Source organism: Nycticebus coucang, chromosome 2 (assembly GCF_027406575.1).
Source record: "Nycticebus coucang isolate mNycCou1 chromosome 2, mNycCou1.pri, whole genome shotgun sequence".
Classification (NCBI taxonomy): Eukaryota; Metazoa; Chordata; class Mammalia; order Primates; family Lorisidae; genus Nycticebus; species Nycticebus coucang.
The window spans coordinates 24064816-24087350 of NC_069781.1; the positions used below are offsets into that span (position 1 = coordinate 24064816).

Here is a 22535-nt window from a genome sequence, read left to right on the forward strand (position 1 = left end):
GCGGTAAAGTATGTAATGGAGTTGGCACAAGAGAAGCCCTCAGGAGGTGGCGTTTGTTATTACTAAGGTGGCACAACTAGTTAGTCTCCTGAAATCAGTCATCTCAAAATAGCAATCAGTTACTTTTAATAGAGTAAATATTTTTCTTCTTTTGCATCATTTCAAGCATTTCCTCTTTAATTTTACACTTGCATTTACAAAAGAGTTATTTACAGTGCAAAAGGACAGGATGGGCTGCCTCCTTGAAATGGTTTCACCAATTTTCTCCTCTTCCTGTTAACATATTAGCGCCCAGTAATTGTTGCTCTATATAAATGTGGAGTGTCGGCTGCAAATGTACGCCCTGTAGTAATTGTGAGTTGTCTTGACGCTAATTACATAGGGGAGCCTGTTTAATTGCCAGTTAAATTGACTGTGTGTGTTTTCTCTAATCTGTGTTTCCGGGCTAGTTGGATGACATCAGCTCCTCATTGGACTGAGCATGAATTTGGGAGACCCCAAGAGGCCACTGCAGGAGAAAGTGAGGCTTATGGAAGACAGGTGGGGGTATGGCAGCCAGTGACCATAGTATTGCATGTAATTCAATATGTGGCCATCATGGAATCCAATCTGGGATGTCCTGGAAGTTGAGGAAAGTGAGATTTAGCTTTAGCCAATGTGCAGAGATGACCTGGATGAAACTGGGGGTCTGGACAGGGCAGAAGTGATAGCTTGGGCCTATCATCTGAACTGTGCTCAACTAATCCCACCTGATGGCACCTCGAGCTGCCACAGCATCCCTGATCTGTGTGCTCCCTGCAGGTCCCCTCCAGACCTCTACTCCACTGATCTTTGGACTTGGAGTGTAGGTCCCAGTTCTTGCTCCCCCAGCTTCCTAACTCTACATCTGCATTGTCCGTCCATGTCCAGCTACAGTACACGCTTTCCATGTAGCCCGTCTTGATTTCCTCTCCGGAAGAAGGAGGCCCTTCTAGTTTAAACCCCTAGCTCTCTTCTGTATTCTCTTCAGGTCATACTCATTCCACCCTTGTCTTTGAACTGATTGTGAACCAGGGTATGGGTCTCTAAAGGGAGGTCAGGCCTCCTACAGAGTGGATGCTTGGTAGCAGAAGGTGGGAGTCAGAGGAGAGGAGGGAAGGAGGCAGCTCAAAGGGAGATAGGAAAGAAAGGAGGAAAAAAAATTGAGGGCTAACAATAGCAAGCAACACTTTTTGAGCATTGGCGGTATGTGTGTACACGCACACACATCAAGCACCAAGTATTAACACTCAAGCATACACCAAGTATTAACATTCCATTCTTGTCAATTCACTTAATCTTCCCTCATTCCTGGGATAGGCACCATTGTCGTCCCATTTCACAGATGAATAAACTGAGAACACAGAAAGACCAAGTAACCTGTCTCCACAGCCTTAAGCAGTAGATCCAGGAGTCCAAGTTTTCAACCACTGGGCTGAGCTGTCTTGAAGGAAAGAAGGGAGGAAGGGTGGGAGGGAAGAGGAGAGTTGAATTCCATAGCATGAGTTCTCCTGATGTTTAAAAACCTCTCCAGCCTTCCACACACGCTTTCTCCTTAGCTCAAAAGCTAAATTAGAGTGGATTGCACTCTCCTCACTTTAGTAATTTAGATAAAAGTAAAATTTTGTCTGAGAGCAGAAGCAATTATAGTGCGGGTTTTGTGATTAACTTGATTAACACTGTTTCACTCTAAAAGTGATCCCCCCCCTCCCTTGGCTGGTGACTGTAATCAGAGCCATGTCTTTCAACTGTGCTACAGCTGCTCTCTCCCCCCTTCCCCCGCTCCCCCAAAAAAGGATTTTGACATAAATACTTATTAGGGAGGACTCTAGTCTCTGGCTGGAACAGTTGAGCAAAGAGGAGGAAAATGTCTCTCTCTACATTAGCATCTGTAGCCGATTAAAAGGCTGTCGCCTGCTACCCCAGTTACTGACAAAGATCCCAATTATGCAGCAGTGAAATATACATACACGATACAGGAGGGTTTATACATTTTTAATTTTTTTCAAAAAGAAAACGTTTGGAGGAAACTCTAATTAGAGATTTCGTTTCTTTAAGAGGAAAACGATATGTGGTTTCAAGAAAGATTATTTGGGGCTTATCCTTGGGCAATCGTGAATATTTCCAACCCCTGGACTCTGCTCCTGAGCAAGGGACTGGCACCCACTGGGCACTTGTGGAAATGCCAAGGTCTTCTGTCCCACAGAGCTTTGAGATTTGAATTCCCAAAGGGTTGGGGTCTGAGCTGGCACCCTGAGGCCTCCCCCTGGACACTCCTCCAGGCTTCTGAAATTTATGTTCTTGTCTGTTCCTTCCATCCTTGAATAAACCTTCTTGATCAGCAGGACAGCCCTGCTCTTTCTGGAATCCCCACTCCAAGCCGGGCGCTCTAAAGAATCTCCTTGTTTAACCAAACCTACCAGCCTAGAGGGAGAACTTATCCCTACCCCATCGTGGCAGATGAAGAAATGAATTCCGAGAGGTCAGGTCACCCACCCAAAGTCACACAGCTGCTTAGTGGTGGAGCTGGATTAGAATCCTAAAAGATCAGCCTGGAGCCCCTGCCTGTTGGCCCTCACTATGCTGACAGATGCGGTGATTACAGAATGGCACGGCCAGAGGGACTGGGCAGAGAGGCACTCCAGCCACTCAGCAGACAAGGAAACCGAGGCCCCGGGGGCGGCGGGGGTTAGTCAGGCCTGCTCTGTCCAGGACCTCTGTACAGACTGCCAGGACTGACCAGCTTAAATGTCTGGTGCTCAACAAGCCAAAGAGGCATTTGGAATCCAGAACTTTTTCTTTTTCTTTCTTTTTTTTTTTTGTAGAGACAGAGTCTCACTTTATGGCCCTTGGTAAAGTGTCGTGGCATCACAGCTCACAGCAACCTCCAACTCCTGGGCTTAAACGATTCTCTTGCCTCAGCCTCCCGAGTAGCTGGGACTACAGGCGCCCGCCACAACGCCCGGCAATTTTTTGGTTGCAGTTCAGTCGGGCGGGGTTTGAACCCGCCACCCTCAGTATATGGGGCCGGTGCCTTACCGATTGAGCCACAGGCACCGCCTGGAATCCAGAACTTTTTACTAGAGATGTAATTGCTGTGGACAGCTCCTAGGTCCTCTTTTTTAGAACCTTTCTGGGGACTCCTGACATTTCTGTATGTGCAAAAGTCTCAAATACTACAATGCCCCCTTTTGATATCTCTAAATTATCTAGATTCACATTGAAATCAAATTCCATGTCATCCATGGGCTCAGATACTGCAATTCATCTCCTTCTCTCCCATTTACTTCACATGGGCAATGGCATCTGGAAATCTAGAGCCTTCTTTCTCCTGTGCATGGTGGCAGTGTCCTCCTGGGAAAGGTGACAGAAATGATGACATGGTATGTCATTGAGAGGCACTCTGGGGCTAGACTGAGTTGAGATACCAGCTCAGCACTTCCATACATTGGGGGGCCTCTAGCAGGTCCTCTGACTCTCTGGGCCTCAGTTTCTCCATCTGTAAAATGAAGATGATCATGATGGTACAGACCTTACAGGACTGAAGTTTAAAAGTGGCTATTTGTTGGAAGTGTGCAGACTAGAGCACATAGCAAACTCTCGGTGTTAGCGCTCGTGACCTTCATCAACACTTGCCTCTGGTCTCCTCTGAGCGATTCATGTTCCGACCTGGCATCTACTCAGCACTCACTGAGGGCAGATGCTGCACTTTGCACGTACAGGCCAGGCAGGTGCATATTGGTGCAGACGCCAGAGCAGAGCAGAGGTTGAAACCCAGGCTACCTTGCTCTCAATGTCCCAGACATGCAAGTGGTCGCTCAGCAGACTGAGTCGCATCTCTGAGCCCCAGCCCAGCTCTCTCTCCAGGGCACCTCCCTTTCGGTGCTCAGAGGGAGGCAGACAGCCTGCAGGTGGAGAGGCGGAGGCCGGCGGTGTTCATCTTCTTCCTCAACAACTCAGCAACCCGGAGGGCCTCACAGGGGTCCGTCTCCACGACCAGGGCCCTCTGGCCTCATCCGCCCCCTCCCCTCCGCCCTCAGCTGGCCTCCTGATTTCCCATCCTGTGCCACCAGCCTCCTTCCTGCCTTTCCTGGGGCGGGCTCAGGCCTGGCACCACTCCAGAACGGCTTAATCAGAATAAATCCTGAGAAAGCACATGTATTATTTATTCCAGCAAAGGTTAAATAATTTGATGAATTTCTCAGGATGCTGCCAGAATGCTGATGTCCTCCTAGAAAAAACACAAACACAAACAAACAAAAAAAAAAAAAGCCACACACGCGCAACAAATCTGTCTTCATACACACACTCACAGCAGCTATAGCCCCTTGGCCCACGAGGAGACCAAGTGGGCAGGCCTCGGGGACACTAGCACCAGGCCCAGGAGAAGACATAGATTTTCCCAATGGCTGAGTGGGGATGACAGCTCCCACTCCCTGGCCCCTCTTGCATGATGTATTTTCCAGAGCTGATGATGCCTTTCATTCTGCAAATGGCCATGGAACGCCTATTGATTTACGGGCTCAAACGATGACCTTGGCTTAAATGGATTTGTTTATGGAGCTCCTTATACTTGGGGCTCTGGGGGCTGTTGGGATGAAGGAGGGGGCTGTCATGGGGGGAATGGGGGAGAGAGAAGCCCCCACCTGGGAACTGTGGGTGACTGGGACCTTCTTGTCCTTGGCTCACAGCAGATTGGTTCACCTAAGCCAAGCGGAAGGCCAGAAATAAAGGCCAGTCAGAGCAGGCCATGGCTGACCACATTCCCTTCTTCCTCTTCTCCTCCTCCTTGTCTTCCTCCCCCTCCTCGCCATCGCCACTGCTGCTGTTCATTTAGCTCTTAACATGTGCCAGGCATGGGGCTGAGTGTTTTACCTACACTGTGTCCTGAAATCTCCCCAACAGCCCCAGTGAACTGAGTACTTGCATTTAAATCTCCATTTGAGTGACAAATAGTCCCAGAGAAGCTCAGTGAGTTGCCAAAGGCACAGAGCTATTAGGCCAAGCCAGGCTTCTAACTGCTTACCTGGGCACCAGGACTGTGTGTTCTTTCTGCCCTGCCATGTAGCCTGGAGTGGGAAAGAACTTGGGCCCTGAGGCAGATGGCCAGGTGTGGAAGCTGGTTCTGCATTTGCAGCTATAGGGTCCTGGGAAGGTCCCCTAACACCCTGTGACTCTGTTTCCCCACCTATACAATGAAGGCAATCATAGTCTATTCCTCCAGGTGATATGGTGATGATTGAATGGGTTCACATCATGAATGGTGCTCAGAGCAGTGCCTGGCCCTTAGGAGAGCTACACCAATGTTGTGGAGTTATGCTGCCTCTAACCAGCAGCCACACCCCCCAGACTTGCACAGTGCACCCCACTTGAAAAATGTTTCTTTGCCACACTGATTTATTCAACGCATTTTACAGACAAAGACGTTGACATTGATCCAGAGAGGTCTGATGGACGTGTGATATTTTCAGAGCACCCCTTGAGAGCAGCGGAGCTGGGGATGAAGGATACACTCTTTGGATCACTCAGACTTGGACAGCGGGGATGGCTCTGGCCAATTCATGGTAGGACAAGGGGCTTGAAACTCTGGCACTCTAACATTTAATCTTAACTTAAATGAAAAAAAATAGGGGAAATAAGCCCATTTTATAGTGTTCTTCTTTCCATGGACCTAGCACTGGGCTGAATGCTAGTCCAGCATTTTCAGACCTGATCTAGGGCACGTGGAGTGTCACACGTGAGTATGGCACTCAGTGCCCAGCAGCATTACTCTCTTCTGTCTCAAGGGTCCTCCCACCTACCCCAATTCTCTGGTGCTCCAAAATGTGGCTCCCTCCCTCCCTCTGCCTGCTTGCTTCTTTGGGCCCTGCCTCCCATTCAACTTCCTCATCCCTACCCTGCCAATGCCCTACCCCTGCCCCTGAAAATAACTTTGCTCTAATTTTTTGATCCAGTGTTTTCTCTGCATTTCTCTTTCTCCTTCAGCCCTTTGGACATGACCCTTGAGAAAGTCCTTTGTTTTGAAGGCTGCTGCCCTAACCCTGCCCTCTCTTCCCCTGCATTTAGTGCTCTGTTCCCTGTGCAAGGAGGGCAGGGTCTCCCTGCTGTTCACCTAGGTGGGTGGGCAAAGGATGTGGGGTCAATAGAGACACTTTGTGGATAGAGGCAGAGCATTCCTAAACCTTTTCCACACCGGGTGTTCCTCCAGGGCAGGGATGAGGTCCTTGTCATCTCTGGGCCCCCAGAACCCTCACAGGGCCCGACACACGGTAGGTGTACAGAATGTTTTCCAAGCCCCAAGCTAAGCTGCTGAGTGTGGTCCCCACAGCTGTTAATCTTCCCAATCAACATCCTGCCCTGAACTCAGGGGATGTGATTTATAGAATTGAAAGAATATGTTGGAGTAATTTGAGGATGAGGTTTTTCTGTGTATTTGTGTTAGAGTTCTCTGGGGGTGGTGGTGGGGAACTGATGTTAATCTGCTGATCATGCAATCAGAGCTGCAGCTCCCTGAGAAACATCCAGGTTCTTTGACACCCAGGAGGGCTCTTCTCCACACTCTCAGTCATCCATGAAAATTGAGAGGCAAGGGTGGGAAAAGCTACCAAGATGGATTTGGAACAGTCCCCAGAATAGTGATGTCCCTAACTCTGAGTGAATGGCATGTACACCCAGCTTTCCATCTGTCTGTTTATCCATCCATCCACCCACCCATCCCACCCACCCACCTGTCTACTCTTGTACCCATCTCCCTGTCCATCCGCCCAAACAACCACCCACCCATCCATCCATCCATCCATCCATTCATGCATCCATCTGTCCATCCACAGGATGGATAGTAGGTCAGACATAGTTTCTGCTTTGCCACCATGCATTGATCTTAATGCTTCAAACAGATTAGAAAAATACCATAGACTGGGTGACTTACCCAACAGAAATTTACTTTCTCACATTTCTAGAGCCTGGAAGCCCAAGCTCGGTGTGTCTGCTGGCTGTGTATTCACAGGGCCTTTCTTTGGTGGGTGTTCATGGACAGAGAGAGATCAAGACCAAGGTCCCCTCCTCCTCTTCTTATAGGGCCACCATTCCTATTGGATTAAGACCCTGTCCTATGACCTCATTTAATCCTAATTACCTCTTAACGGTTCTGTCTCCAAATACAGTCACATGTATTTGTGGATTAGGGCTTCAACATATGAATTTGGGGGGATACAATTCAATCCATAGCAACTCTCAAGAACAAGAGCATTTTATTGGGTCGTCTCTTCCTGCACCCATACTCTTAGCAAGATACAAATGGGAAATATTATTGGTCCACTATTTGGCCTTCAGATTTTCACAATTGGAAGTAAGAAATGCAGGATGGAATATTTGGAGACAGGTAGCTATGGATCTGATGCCAGGCTCTGCTTGGCATTTAGTCTCCAAGAGCCTCAGTTTCTCCATCTGTAAAATGAGGATAATTACAGAACAAGCTTCATAAGACGAAATCTCCCATGTCAAGCACGATTCCTAGAACAGAGTAGGTGTTTAACAAATGGAAAAGCTTACTAGGAGGGCCCAGGCTGGGAAAGGGGATTTCAGAAAGTGAGAGGCAATTGGTTAGAGCGCACTCCCCAAGTTTAACTTCTAGCTTCGTCTCTTAGCTGCAAGACTGTGGGTCTGGGCCTCAGTTTCCTTATCTGGAAAAACAGAGCTACCCGTGGTTGCTGTCTCATGGGGTTATTATGATTCAATGGCTATAAACATCTCACAACAGTGCCTGGAACATAGTAAAAATAAAAGACATTGGCTGTCATCATTTGAGAGCCAAGAAATTGTGACTAATCTCCAGGGGACAACGTTTTATCTCCTTGGCACACTTTGTTATTTTATGAAAATCTTTGTTAACTTACACAACTTCCTGGTGGAAGAGATGGATCACTAGCCAAGGTCCAGGGCTATATGTCCCTATCTTTTCTCCCTTCCTACTTCACCTTGGGAAACCTCTGTCCAGGGCAGGAGCAGGCCCCAGGGAAGACCCCCCAGAAGTTCCCCAGATCCTACCTGTCAGCGTCCCAGGCCTCAGAGGGAAGATACATTGGAGAGATTGCACGCTGTTCCCCCTTTTTAATTACCGCTTCCTTAATTGAGTCACAAGTGGTGTTTGTGTTGCCATCAAACCCATGAGGACCTCGTTGTTTATGTGAATGACTCTCAGTGGAGTGACAGTTTCGAAATGTGAGATGTTCTGTTTGTACCAATTTTAACAAAGTGGCTACAGATTTCCTTCTTAATGCGTGGCCTGGGAGCTAAAAAAAAAAAAAAAAGTGTGTGTGTTGGGGGTGTTGGCATTTCTCTTACATAGAATGATATGAAACATGGAATGGAACCCCGGTGTCACAAGACCCTGGAGCCATGGGACATTGGAGCCACAGAAAGTCTCCCATCTGCTGCTCTGAAGTTCCTAGAGATGATGAACCTTGTGTCTTATAAAGCAGCTCATTCCCTGAGGGAATCACTGGCTATTGGGAAAATCTTTCACACGCCACTAATGCTGGCTGAGACCTCTGGAGAGGCAGCTGGAATGGGAGCCAGTAGGAATGACCTTGACACATTGAGACTTCAGGCTGGCTTCCTTTCTCTAGATTTAAGTCAGTAGCTGTACAGAGACTTACTGGCCAGGGCTTGTGCTGGCTGCTGGAGAGGACAAGACAAGGTTCCAATAGGGCTTTGTCCTTGAGCAATTTGCGCCCAAGCTGGCAAAGGCCACCTGCATAGAACAATGGGGAATCACTTGAGAGAATTAAGAGCCAAGTCAGGTGGCTCATACTCTACAAGCAACCAGAAAAGGATGCAGTTAAGGAAGGCTTCCTGAAAGAGGAGTATTCAGGTGAGCTAGGCCTTGACGGATAAACATGATGTGGCAGGATGGGAGGGGGAGGAACAGAAGAACCAGCAATATCTCCTGCACTCTGTGGGGTCAAATCCAGCCCCAGCTCAGCCACCCTTCCCTCATGCACCTCCCTAGGACCCTTGGCCAGGCATTAGCCCAGGAAGACACTGTCTGGGGAACTTCCCAGTTAGTTAGTTATTTTTTCAGTTTATGAAAAGATAATTCAGGAGACATTATTTCAATCAGACCCCTCTACCGTTTAGGAATGCTAATGCTTCCTCTATTTAAAAGGTGTGGAATAATTAGGATGCTGATGAAGACGGAGCCAAACCATTACCCAGCGCTCGATGCTTTTCCCCGTCCCCTCTGTATCCCCAAGTGACAAATTAACACATAACAGAACAACGGCTGCTAACACTTAGGGCATATTTAGCTCAGACTAGAAGCTGGGATTTTTTTAAGAACAGGAAGGTTTTCCTGGCTCAAACTTGGAACAATTTGGGATCACAGAAAGGAGCTGGAAGAGTGTGAGCAGCATGTGGAAGGATCAGGCGGGAGGCCCCGAGCGGCAGGGCAGCAGGGACCCGGCCCTGGTTTCAGGGGAAGAGGTGGTGGTGGGGTTAATCCTGTGGACTCACAGTGTGACCTTGGGGTGCCACAGCCTCCTATTTGGGGACAGTGAAAGAGTGAGCCTCATTGGAGGGATGAAGAAAGGGGGAACTTGAAAGAACCCCCAAATAATAATAATCAACCTCTGCTGAACACTAATTAGAAGCCAGGCACTATAACCCTCACAGCTATTCCCCTGAGGTTAGTACTATTACTATCCCCATTTTAAAGATGAAGAAATTGAGGCACAGAGCAGATAAATGGCCTGTAAAAATTTGAACTCAGGCAAGAGGGACTTTACCTAACAATTGCAATCAGTGTAACCTGGCTTATTGTACCCTCAATGAATCCCCAACAATAAAAAAAAAAAAAATTTGAACTCAGATGTAACTCTGCCTGCTGGTGTAGGAGCCAGAACTGTGAAATCATAGGAATTATCTGGGGACAGAGAGTGAGGGCTCAGCCTATGAAGGATAAGGTCTCAGCCCTTAAAACACAGTCATCATGGGTTGAATTGTGTCCCCTCAAAAGATGTTAAAGTCCTGTCCCCCATCCAGTACCTGTGAATGCGGCCTTATTTGGAAATAGGGTCTTTGAAGATGATCAAGTTAGGATGAGGTCATTCGGGTGGCCTCAACCCAATAGGACCACCTCCTGAAGAAAAGGGGAGAATTTGGATGACACAGAGACAGACACACAGGGAGAAGGTGATGTGAAAGCACAAGGGGAAAGCCATGTGCTAGCTGAGGGGCTGGGGCTACCAGAAGGTAGGAGCAAGGAGTGGAACAGATGGTCCCTGTGAGGCAATAATACACGTCTGTTGTTTAAACCATCCAGTTTGTGGGAGCTTTGTTACAGCAGCCCCAAGAAACTAATGCAGCAGAGAAAGGAGATGGGTCCCCAAGGCCTAGGCAATAGGGAGCTATTGCAGATTTCTGAGTGGGGCATCACATGCAGTTGGTATTTTAAAAAGATCACTCTACTGGTATGTGTATCTGGGGCCCTGGAGGGCAGAAGAGCTACTATTAACGTGTGTGAGATGGTGTGGCAACCGACTGGGAGCTGGGCGGAGCTGTGTAAGGGGCAGGGCAGGAACTATGAAATTGCCAACAGAAAAGGGACAGTCCTCCCTATTTAGGCCTGCAATGATAATGACATTAAATAACTTTATTCACTAAATCAACTGGCTCTTTCATCGCTTCTTACCCAGGGGAGACTGAAATGCTCTCAGTTAATATCTAAAAAGGAAAAAAAAAAAAAAGAATTCAGGGATCAAACAACTTTTTTGATGAGGGAAATGTTATTTCTACCCAGCCAAGACATCAAAGCTGGAGAGTGGTGCTTTTTAGGTAATATTAAAGGGGAGTCTAAATAATGTTCGACTATTTCTCTGTTTTTCCCAGGGATCACAGCCACCTTTCCTAGACCAGTGATGTTGCCAGCCAGCCTCCTCTCCAGGAGGACATGTGGGGTCTCCTAGGAACTCAGCACTTGTGTAAATACAGCTTAAATTTCTCTTTGCATGTAGCAGCCCAAGCATTAAAATTCATTGTTCTAGGCATCATGTGCATTTCTGTAGATTAAACTGGCTAAAATCCAGGCAGACAATTCAGCTTTGTTTTGATAGTTCTATTCACACAGATGGCCCTTGAATCAGGAGATACATCTACATTTTGGCAAAGTCACCCATGAAGTGGGTTTCTGAAAAGAAAATTCCACTTACTTAGGTATCCTATTATTTCTATTTAGATAATTTTTTCAAATCTACTTGTAATAGTTAGCTTCTGCTGCATAACAAAGCAATCCCAAAACCTAGTGGCTGAAAACAGCAATCATTTTGTTATTCTTAAAAATCTGTGGTCAACCAAGCAATTCCACAGTCACCTGGTGGGTTGACTAGAGGCCAGCAGGTCTGGGATGGCCTCACTCACTTATTGGCTGGAGTGAACAGAATAACTAGCTGCTTGTCCTTCCCCATCCAGCAGGCTAGACCAGGCTCTCTCACAAGGTCAGTTTCAGGATTCCTAAGTGTACTTTTCAAGGCTCAGTTTGCGCCACATTTGCCAGTGCCTCATTGGCTAAAGCAATTCACGTGGTCACACCCAGAGACCCTAGTGGAGAGATAGATTCCACCTCTAAATGGGAGTAGAGTTCATGTCACTCTGAATGAGAACACTTACAGGACTGGGAGGAATTCTTGGTCAATTTTGTGACCATATTCCTCCTCCTTTACAAAAACAAACAAAGAAGGCTAGCATATTTTAATATACTCTGTGTCAGGCACTGTGCTGGGTCCTTTATAATACAAAGGGTGCCAAAGAATGTATACACATTTAAAGAAAGGAAAAAACTATGTTAAAATTGTAGTACTCAATATACCAATAACAAAAGATGATACAAGTTATACTGAGCACCTCTTGTAATTGCAGAAGGCAAATGTGACTTGAGCAATACAAATTTACTGATGTTTCTTCCTTTCTTAAATTGTGTATACACTTTTTTGGCACCCTCTGTATATATTTCATTTAATCAGAGAAGTTATGTAACTTCCTGAAGGTCACACAGCTATTTGTCACTGCAGCCAGGACTCCAAGACCTCAGTGACAGGGCTAAGTATCAGGGCTAAGTCTAAATCTTCTGCTATTTTTCACTATGCCTTCTTTTCTACTGTTTATGGAGTTGAATTTGTCATTTCTGGGTTCCTAGAGCCCACTGTTAAGACTTTTCATTCTATTATAGTCGGTGATTTCCTGCTCTGTTCTCCAACCTTCACTTGCCTACCTCCAGTAATGGGAAAGTTGCTGGCTATTTTGACAGCCTAATTCACAGCTGACAGCTCAATCGATTACAAATTTAAGTCAAAATGAGATTCTAAAAATCTTGAGTGGTAATGAAGGGAGTTGACAAGGCAAAGGTTTGTTTTGAGGTTTTTTCCCCTGCTCTAAAATCTAAAGTTTATCATTTTGAGTTGCCTAGTTTTGTGACTATGGTTATCTTCATTCTGCATCATTTGGAGATTGCAATTTGCATTGAAAAAAACCCAATGGAGAAAATTTTTGATTAGCTAGGTGAGTATTTTTTTTCCTTAAAGAAAATGAAGATAAGAAAATAAATGTTTAAAAAGCCTTATAAAACAGGAGCCATAAAAATGCAACAATAATTACTTGCCTGGACCTCCTAGGGCTATGCACATGTGGATGTCTCTGCTAAGCACAGAGAGCACCCACTCTGGGAAGTCAGTGGCTATGCACAGGGGATGATGTTCCTGGAATCATTCATTCATTCATTCATCACTATAGAGTTTGCTAAATTCAAGATACCTTACTGGGGTAGAGAGCAAGATGGCGGCCGAGTAACAGCTTCCCTGTAACTGGGCACTGTGAGTCTGGGGAGATAGGAGACAAGACTCCAGGCATCTCTGGCTGGTGGGATCTGCATATAATCATCCCTTTGAGGATACAGGGAGTCAGCAAGAGACTTCTGGACCCCAAGAGGAGGACAAAAACAGTGGAAAACTGGCAAGTGATTGCATGTGTGCGATTGGGCTAATCCCATCGGCAGCTGTAAGTACAGCAGCAGTGAGACTGCAAACTGGAAAGGCCTTACCTGTGAACTGTTTTGGTGTTTTTGGACTTGGCACTCAGTTGAACTGCCTTGGGGAGAGCTTGAGCAGGAGTGCGGAGATCTTTCGGCGTTGTCTAGGACCCCAGACTGAGCTGCTGAGCTGGATGGAGCTAATAGTGTTTGGCTGTGGGCCACAGGGAGCATTGTGAGAGAACTGCCCCAGCAAGCTCCGTCCTCAGGGTCGTGGAGCAAGGATCGGGCGGGATCTCGTAATCTCGTGACTGAGCAGCCTAAAGGCAGGGACTGAGCCGCCTTACAGCCTTAACCCTCACGGGCAGGGTGAGACAGGTTTTGGCACACTGGGTAAGTGGATAGCCACTTCAGCAGTGATTCCAGCGACAAGCACATTCCTGGGTTAGCCAAGTTTAGAAGTTTAAAGTGCCTTTTAAGAGGGCTGAAGAGAGATTTAGGGTCTTCGCTCTGTGGGGTTTGAGAAATCAGCGGAGGCCTCCAGTCATATCAACATTGTGATTAACATCTCATACCCCTGTTGCCCAAACCACCTGTTGCCCAGACAATATTCAACAAGATATATATACTGCTTTGTTTTTCGTTGGTTTTTTGTTTATTTGTTTGTTTTTTATTTTGTTGTTGTTTTGTTTTTTTAATTTCAACCTTTTCCATACAGATTTTTTCTTTTCTTTTCTTTTCTTTCTTATCTTTCTCCATTTTTCTAGTTTAAATACAATTTCCCATTGCTGCCTTTTTCAATAATTAGAACTTCATTTTTGCTAGTATTTCTACCCCTATTATTTGTTTTTTTACACAATTTTATTCCGTCAAGTTTTCTGTTTGCTTGTTTTCATTTGATTTATAGCGTTTTGGTCTTTCTTCTCCACTTGGTGGAGGTGGGGTGTTGTGTCTGATCAGGTTAGCAAAGAGCTGCTGACCTCAAGGGAACCACCCAACAAGGCACCCCTAGAGGTTGGGTTTTTTTTAAGGTTTTGTCAAAGTACCCTACTGTATACCTATATTGCTCTGTCTCCCTCTTTCTGTGCCTCTCTTCTTTTTGTCAATATTCCCTTTACCCACCCCCTCTCCTTTCTCTATTTTCTTTTCTTTCTTTCTTTCCTTTTCTTTCTTTTATCCCTTCTTGCTCTTCAACCTTCTCATCCTTCTGGTCCTGTACCAGAAGGACTCATCGAAACCTTAGTCCACAGGCACGGGAACTTAAAGAGCAAGAGGAAGTGAAAGAAAATTAGGGCAAGGAGACAGATGAAAGAAATCACTCATGAGGAAGAATCAGCAGAAAACTCCAGGCAACATGAAGAACCAGTCCAGAGCAACCCCTCCAAGGGACGATGAGGTAGCTACAGCAGAGGATTCCACCTGTAAAGAAATGTTAGGAATGATGACAGAAAGGGAATTTAGAAGACACACGATGAAAATAATGAAGGAAATGATGGAAACAATGAAGGAAACGGCTAAGAAAGTGGAAAATAACCAAAAGGAAATCCAAAAACAGAATCAAATAAGAGATGAATGATATGAAGAATATAGAAAAGATATAGCGGAGCTAAAGGAACTGAAGCAGTCAATTGGGAAACTTAAAGATGCAGTGGAAAGTATCAGCAACAGATTAGACCATGCAGAAGAAAGAATTTTGGAGGTAGAGGACAAAGTTCTTCAGATAACTCAGATAGTTAAAGAGGCAGAAAAGAAGAGAGAGAAAGCAGAACGTTCACTGTCAGAATTATGGGACTTTATGAAACATTCCAACATACGAGTTATAGGAATCCCAGAAAGGAAAGAAGAATGCCCCAGAGGAATGGAAGCCATACTAGAGAATATTATAAAAGAAAATTTCCCAAATATCACCAAAGATTCTGACACACTGCTTTCAGAGGGATATCGGACCCCAGGTTGCCTCAACTCTAACCGAGCTTCTCCAAGACACATTGTGATGAACCTGTCCAAAGTCAAGACAAAAGAAAAGATTCTGCAAGCTGCCAGGAGTAAGCACCAGTTGACCTACAGGGGAAAATCCATCAGAGTGATTGCGGAATTCTCTAATGAAACTTTCCAAACAAGAAGACAATGGTCATGTACCTTTAATCTACTTAAACAGAACAATTTCCAGCCCAGAATTCTGTACCCTGCTAAGCTAAGTTTGAAAATTGATGGAGAAATCAAGTCATTTACGGATACACAAACATTGAGGAAATTCACCACAACAAGACCAGCTCTACAGGAAATACTTCAACCTGTTCTACACACTGACCATCACAATGGATCAGCAGCAAAGTAAAAACTCAGAAATTAAAGGACAGAACCTAACCTCCACACTGATGCAAAAGATAAAACTGAGCAATGGACTCTCACAAAATAAGATGAATAGAACACTACCACACATATCAATTATCTCAATAAATGTTAATGGCTTGAATTCCCCACTGAAGAGACATAGACTGACTGACTGGATTAAAAAACACAAGCCATCCATTTGCTGTCTGCAGGAAACACACCTGGCTTCAAAAGACAAATTAAAACTCGGAGTCAAGGCTTGGAAGACAATTTTTCAGGCAAATGGAATTCAGAAGAAAAGAGGAGTTGCAATCTTATTTTCAGATACATGTGGACTTAAAGCAACTAAAGTCAAAGACAAGATGGTCACTTTACATTGGTCAAGGGAAAAATACAACAAGAAGATGTTTCAATTCTAAATATTTTGTGCACCCAATTTAAATGCTCCCAGATTCTTGAAACAGACCTTACTCAGTCTGAGCAATATGATATCCTATAATACCATACTAACAGGGGACTTTAACACCCCTCTTACAGAGCTGGACAGATCCTCTAAACAGAAATTAAACAAAGATATAAGAGATTTAAATGAGACCCTAGAACAACTGTGCTTGATAGACACATATAGAACACTCCATCCCAAAGATAAAGAATACACATTCTTCTCATCACACCATGTAACATTCTCTAAAATTGATCATATCTTGGGACACAAAACAAATATCAACAGAATCAAAAGAATTGAAATTTTACCTTGTATCTTCTCAGACCATAAGGCACTAAAGGTGGAACTCAACTCTAACAAAAACGTTCGACCCCACCCAAAGACATGGAAATTAAACAATCTTCTGTTGAATAACAGATGGGTGCAGAAAGAAATAAAACAGGAAATCATTAACTTCCTTGAGCATAACAACAATGAAGACACAAGCTACCAAAACCTGTGGGATACAGCAAAAGCAGTTTTGAGAGGAAAATTTATCGCTTTAGATGCCTACATTCGAAAAACAGAAAGAGAGCGCATCAACAAACTCACAAGCCATCTTATGAAGTTGGAAAAAGAAGAACAATCTCAGCCTAATGTCAGTAGAAGAAAAGAAATCTCCAAAATCAAATCAGAGATCAATGAAATTGAAAACAAAAGAATCATTCAGAAAATTAATGAAACAAGGAGTTGGTTTTTTTGAAAAAAATTAATAAAATAGATAAACCATTGGCCAGACTAATGAGAAATAGAAAAGTAAAATCGCTAGTAACCTCAATCAGAAATGATAAAGGGGAAATAACAACTGATCCCACAGAGATACAAGAGATCATCTCTGAATACTACCAGAAACTCTATGCCCAGAAATTTGACAATGTGAAGGAAATGGATCAATATTTGGAATCACATCCTCTCCGTAGACTTAGCCAGGAAGAAATAGAGCTCCTGAACAGACCAATTTCAAGCACTGAGATTAAAGAAACAATAAAAAAATCTTCTAACCAAAAAATGCCCTGGTCCAGATGGCTTCACTCCAGAATTCTATCAAACCTTCAAGGAAGAGCTTATTCCTGTATTGCAGAAATTATTCCAAAAAATCAAGGAAGAAGGAATCTTTCCCAACACATTCTATGAAGCAAACATCACCCTGATACCAAAACCAGGAAAAGACCCAACCAAAAAGGAGAATTTCAGACCAATCTCACTCATGAATATAGATGCAAAAATTCTCAACAAAATCCTAGCCAATAGATTACAGCTTATCATCAAAAAAGTCATTCATCATGATCAAGTAGGTTTCATCTCAGGGATGCAAGACTGGTTTAACATACGCAATTCCATAAACGTTATTCACTGTATTAACAGAGGCAAAAATAAAGATCATATGATCCTCTCAATAGATGCAGAAGAAGCATTTGATAAAATCCAGCATCCTTTTCTAATTAGAACACTGAAGATTATAGGCATAGGGGGCACATTTCTAAAACTGATTGAAGCTATCTATGACAAACCCACAGCTAATGTTTTACTGAATGGAGTAAAACTGAAAGCTTTTCCTCTTAGAACTGGAACCAGACAAGGTTGTCCTCTGTCACCTTTACTATTCAACATAGTGCTGGAAGTTCTAGCCAATACAATTAGGCAATACAAGGAAATAAAGGGAATCCAAATGGGAGCAGAGGAGGTCAAACTCTCCCTCTTTGCTGACGAAATGATCTTATACTTAGAGAATCCCAAAGACTCAACCACAAGACTCCTAGAAGTCATCAAAAAATATAGTAATGTTTCAGGATATAAAATCAATGTCCACAAGTCAGTAGCCTTTGTATATGCCAATAACAGTCAAGATGAGAAGCTAATTAAGGACACAACTCCCTTCACCATAGCTTCAAAGAAAATGAAATACCTAGGAATATACCTAACGAAGGAGGTGAAGGACCTCTATAAAGAAAATTATGAAATCCTCAGAAAGGAAATAGCAGAGGATATTAACAAATGGAAGAACATACCATGCTCATGGATGGGAAGAATCAACATTGTTAAAATGTCTATACTTCCCAAAGCAATCTACCTATTCAATGCCATTCCTATTAAAATACCAACATCGTACTTTCAAGATTTGGAAAAAATGATTCTGCATTTTGTATGGAACCGAAAAAAACCCGTATAGCTAAGGCAGTTCTTAGTAATAAAAATAAAGCTGGGGGCAACACCATACCAGATTTTAGGCTGTACTACAAAGCCATAACAGTCAAGACAGCATGGTACTGGCACAAAAATAGAGACATAGACACTTGGAATTGAATAGAAAACCAGGACATGAAACTAACATCTTACAACCACCTAATCTTTGATAAACCAAACAAGAACATACCTTGGGGGAAAGACTCCCTATTCAATAAATGGTGTTGGGAGAACTGGATATTCACATGTAAAAGACTGAAACTGGACCCACACCTTTCCCCACTCACAAAAATTGATTCAAGATGGATAAAGGACTTAAACTTAAGGCATGAAACAATAAAAATCCTCCAAGAAAGCATAGGAAAAACACTGGAAGATATTGGCCTAGGGAAAGACTTCATGAAGAAGACTGCCATTGCAACAACAACAAAGATAAACAAATGGGACTTCATTAAACTGAAAAGCTTCTGTACAGCCGAGGAGATAACAACCAAAGCAAAGAGACAACCTACACAATGGGAAAGGATATTTGCATATTTTCAATCAGACAAAAGCTTGATAACTAGGATCTATAGAGAACTCAATTTAATCCACATGAAAAAAGCCAACAATCCTATATATCAATGGGCAAGAGACATGAATAGAACTTTCTCTAAAGAAGACAAATGAATGGCTAACAAACATATGAAAAAATGTTCATCATCCCTATCTATTAGAGAAATACAAATCAATACCACCCTGAGATACCTTCTAACCCCAGTGAGAATGGCCCACATCACAAAATCTCAAGACTGCAGATGCTGGCATGGATGTGGAGAGAGGGGAACACTTTTACACTGCTGGTGGGACTGCAAACTAGTACAACCTTTCTGGAAGGAAGTATGGAGAAACCTCAAAGCACTCAAGCTAGAACTCCCTTTGATCCTGCAATCCCATTACTGGGCATCTACCCAAAAGGAAAAAAATCCTTTTATCATAAAGACACTTGTACTAGACTGTTTATTGCAGCTCAATGTACAATCGCCAAAATGTGGAAACAGCCTAAATGCCCAGCAACCCAGGAATGGATTAACAAGTTGTGGTATATGTATACCATGGACATATATATGTATGTATAATACTATTCAGACATTAAAAAAATGGAGACTTTACATCCTTCGTATTAACCTGGATGGAAGTGGAAGACATTATTCTTAGCATCACAAGAATGGAGAAGCATGAATCCTATGTACTCAATTTTGATATGAGGACAATTAATGACAATTGAGGTCATGGTGGGGGTGGGGGAAGGGGAGAGCAGAGAGAGAAAGAAGGAGGGAGGGGTGGGGAAAGGAAGAGCAGAGAGAGGGAAGGAGGGAGCGGGTGGGGCCTTGGTGTGTGCCACACCTTCTGGGGGCAAGACATGATTGCAAGAGGGACTTTACCTAACAAATGCAATCAGTGTAACCTGGCTTATTGTACCCTCAATGAACCCCCAACAATTAAAAAAAAAAACTAAACTGTAACCTGGTTGCTTTGGGCTCATTTTCTTAGGGCCTCTTGAGACTGGGCTACAGTGACTCACATTGGCTCAGAATAAACGTGTTTAAATTAAAAAAAAAAAAAGATACCTTACTGGTTAAACTTGGGAGAATAACAAATTGTGCAAAGCATTCACTCAAGGCTTTCAGAGTCTAGAAGGGAATGAAAGCAGATGAACCTGAACTGAGGGGAGAATGTGCCAGAGGTCTGTTAAAGGTGCAAAGTGCAGCAGGAGCTCTGAGGAGGGAAGGCTCACAGTCAGAGGGATCAGGTCTGTGTCCTTTCTCCCTATCTGAAGGCAGAAAAACAGTAACTCAGCATCTTCTGCCTGGGTTCACTAATATGTTGCATCAGAAATCATTAAATCTAACTCTTTAGAGTTAGCCCCAGATCCTCACAACAACAACAAAAAAAGCGCACAATAGGAAATCTCAAGTCAAGGCTTTTCTTATGCAAATTCCAAAGTCCAAAGGACTCAAAGATGAGCAGTCCTCTGCAGGAGGATGGAAGGAGCTGTTCTGGGTGGTGGAGATGTCAGAAAAATCAGTAACAGAGCTGGGGCACTCTCCATGGGTTGCTTCAACTTCCTCCCTGCAGATGGTTTCAGATGTTCCCTCAATAAAAATTTACCACTGGGCAAACACAAATAAACTTAACGGATTTAACTGACAGAGTTAAACAAGCAGAAGATAGGATTTCTCTTAATGAGAATAAACTACTTGCATATGAAAAGGATTTAAAACTGAGTATCCAATAACTCACCAGAAACTTGGAACAGATTCCCAGAATTGGGGGGCGGGGATCACCAGGCAGGGAAAACTCTGTCTGGAAGCTGGGCACAGCTGAAGGGCAACACAAGGCAGATGGTCCTCCCATGGAACCTACCCTCTGTGATGGTAGCTGCCAGCTGCCACCAGTAAAGGGTTAGAAGCAAGGGGTGATTGAATTTAGTTTGTATTTTTTAGGTCACTGTTGTTCCCTGCATGGGTAGCGGTAAGGAGACCAGTTGGAGGGGGCCATCAGATAGACAGATGACACAGCACCAGGGGCTTAAAAGTCTGGGCACACTTAAGCCCTTACCTTACCATTTGGAGAGTCCAATAATAATTCTACCTTATCATATTTGTGTGGGAATGTTTGGATGTAATACTCATTTACAATGTAATACTCATATACAATATTTAACAAATATTTCCTGAGAAACTAATATTATGGGCCAGGGACAGTTTCTACACCAGGAATAAAGTAGTGAATAAGGTTGACATGGCTCTGCTCTTGAACAGTTAGGTTCTAATAAATCTTAATTTTTGATGTAATTTCTGAATTTTTTGGTTGCAAGCAACAGAATCCCAACTTGCTGAAGGGGGAAAGGGGAGTGATTAGCTCCTATGGTTCAGAGCGTAATGAGGTCGCCCATTGAAATGGAGGGGTCAGAGCCACAGCCCGTAGAACAGAGAACTAGATCCTGGACCGCCATGACTATCTCTCTGCATCTGTCTCTTGTCCCTGCTTGTCCCTGCTTGTCTCTGCCTTTCTGTGTGTTGGCTTCTTTCCCTCCTGCTATGTACAGGCCTTTCCCATCTAATAGGGACAGGCACAGCAGCACTTGTGAACACCAAGGAAGTGCTTCCTTCAGCCTCTACTTGGCAATTCCAGAGAAGTTTCCTCTAAGGCCCTGCTCAGGTCATTTGCCCACTTCTTGAACTAGTCACCATTGCCAGAAAGATGGAGAACTGTGACTGTCCAGACTTCAATCATGTTTGAGTCATGTGGCTTCACCAGAAACACCTGGAGGGAAGTGCTCCTTAATGGGAGGGAAGCAGGAACAGAAACCGGCAGATGTCCCACCTTGAAAGGCACTGGTGGGTTTAATAAAGTGAGCAATAAGGAGTAGCTTAAATTGGTGATGGCACTGAACAAGCCCCAGGAGAAACTGTCCACCCCTTCATTTGTCACCTTTTTTTGCTACTCTTGACTCTAAGACTATGCCCAGCAGGTAAAAACCACTAATTCTCAAAGCCAGGAAACTCTTTCCTTGGTTGATGAGAACTATGAGCTTCCTTCCAAGTTGGGTGAATTTCAGGAGCTTCAGTGGTGCCTGCAGCCCCATCACACCCCAGAGTGGAAGTTCTTTACATTTCATATCCTCACTTGAGGATAAATGTATCAAGACAGTTATTTGGGGGGTGAAATTAGGTTTCCTTCTTCCCCGTGTTGAGCTAATAGTCACTAGAGCAATGACACTCCATGTTCATAATCAGAGCCACCCACTCACACCTAAGATCCTGACCATTTGCAGGTTAAAGAGAATTCTTGATAACACAATGAAGGTCTTCATGGAAATGGGTGTAGCTGTGAGCAAAGGGAGCTCAGTTACAGGGGTGAATCTTTGTGTTTATTGTTCCTTTATCCTCTAACACCTCTACAACTGGACCACAGTTTTGGACCCAGCTCCAAATATGACTTTGAGTGCTGTGGCGTGCGCTCTCTCTCTCTCTCTTTCCCACTTTTTCCCTCCTTCCTTCTCATTTCCCTTTTTCTTCATTCCTTTAAATTATATTAAAAAATTTAAAGCAGGAAAGTTCAGAAAATGACCAAAAAAAATCCCATGTACTCACTGTCCAGAATCAACAGATGCTACTACTTTGTTGGATTTACTTCAGTTTGTTTTTCTTTAAGTTCTTTGTTGCGGATAAAGTTCAAGGTCCTTTGTACTCCATCTCCTCCTGTCCCCTGCCTTCCTAACCAGAGGCCACCATTGTTATGAATTTAATGTGCATCTTTCTGGTTTACATGTACATATCTTAATACTTCAACAGGCATCTGTGAACAAGACAGAGAATTTGGGGTGAGTTTTTAAAATTTACTTCAATGTCATCCTACTGTGTTTGTTCTACAAATTGCCTTTGTCATTCAATATTGTCTGCAAGATCAGCCTATGTTGCCTCTCTCTCTCACACACAAACACACTCACTC

General features: G+C 43.9%; 1 long non-coding RNA gene across 2 annotated transcripts in view; it reads right to left on the minus strand.

Annotated features, from left to right (window-relative positions):
- Nucleotides 1–7526: 7526 nt before the first annotated feature.
- LOC128576829 (uncharacterized) overlaps nucleotides 7527–22535 on the minus strand; it is a 37513-nt gene continuing 22504 nt past the window's right edge. For both annotated transcript variants that reach the window (XR_008377493.1, XR_008377492.1), the window contains exons 4-5: nucleotides 22178–22382; nucleotides 7527–8309 (exon numbers count right to left, since the gene is read on the minus strand). This is a non-coding gene — a long non-coding RNA (uncharacterized LOC128576829). The remainder of the gene's footprint in view (nucleotides 8310–22177; nucleotides 22383–22535) is intronic.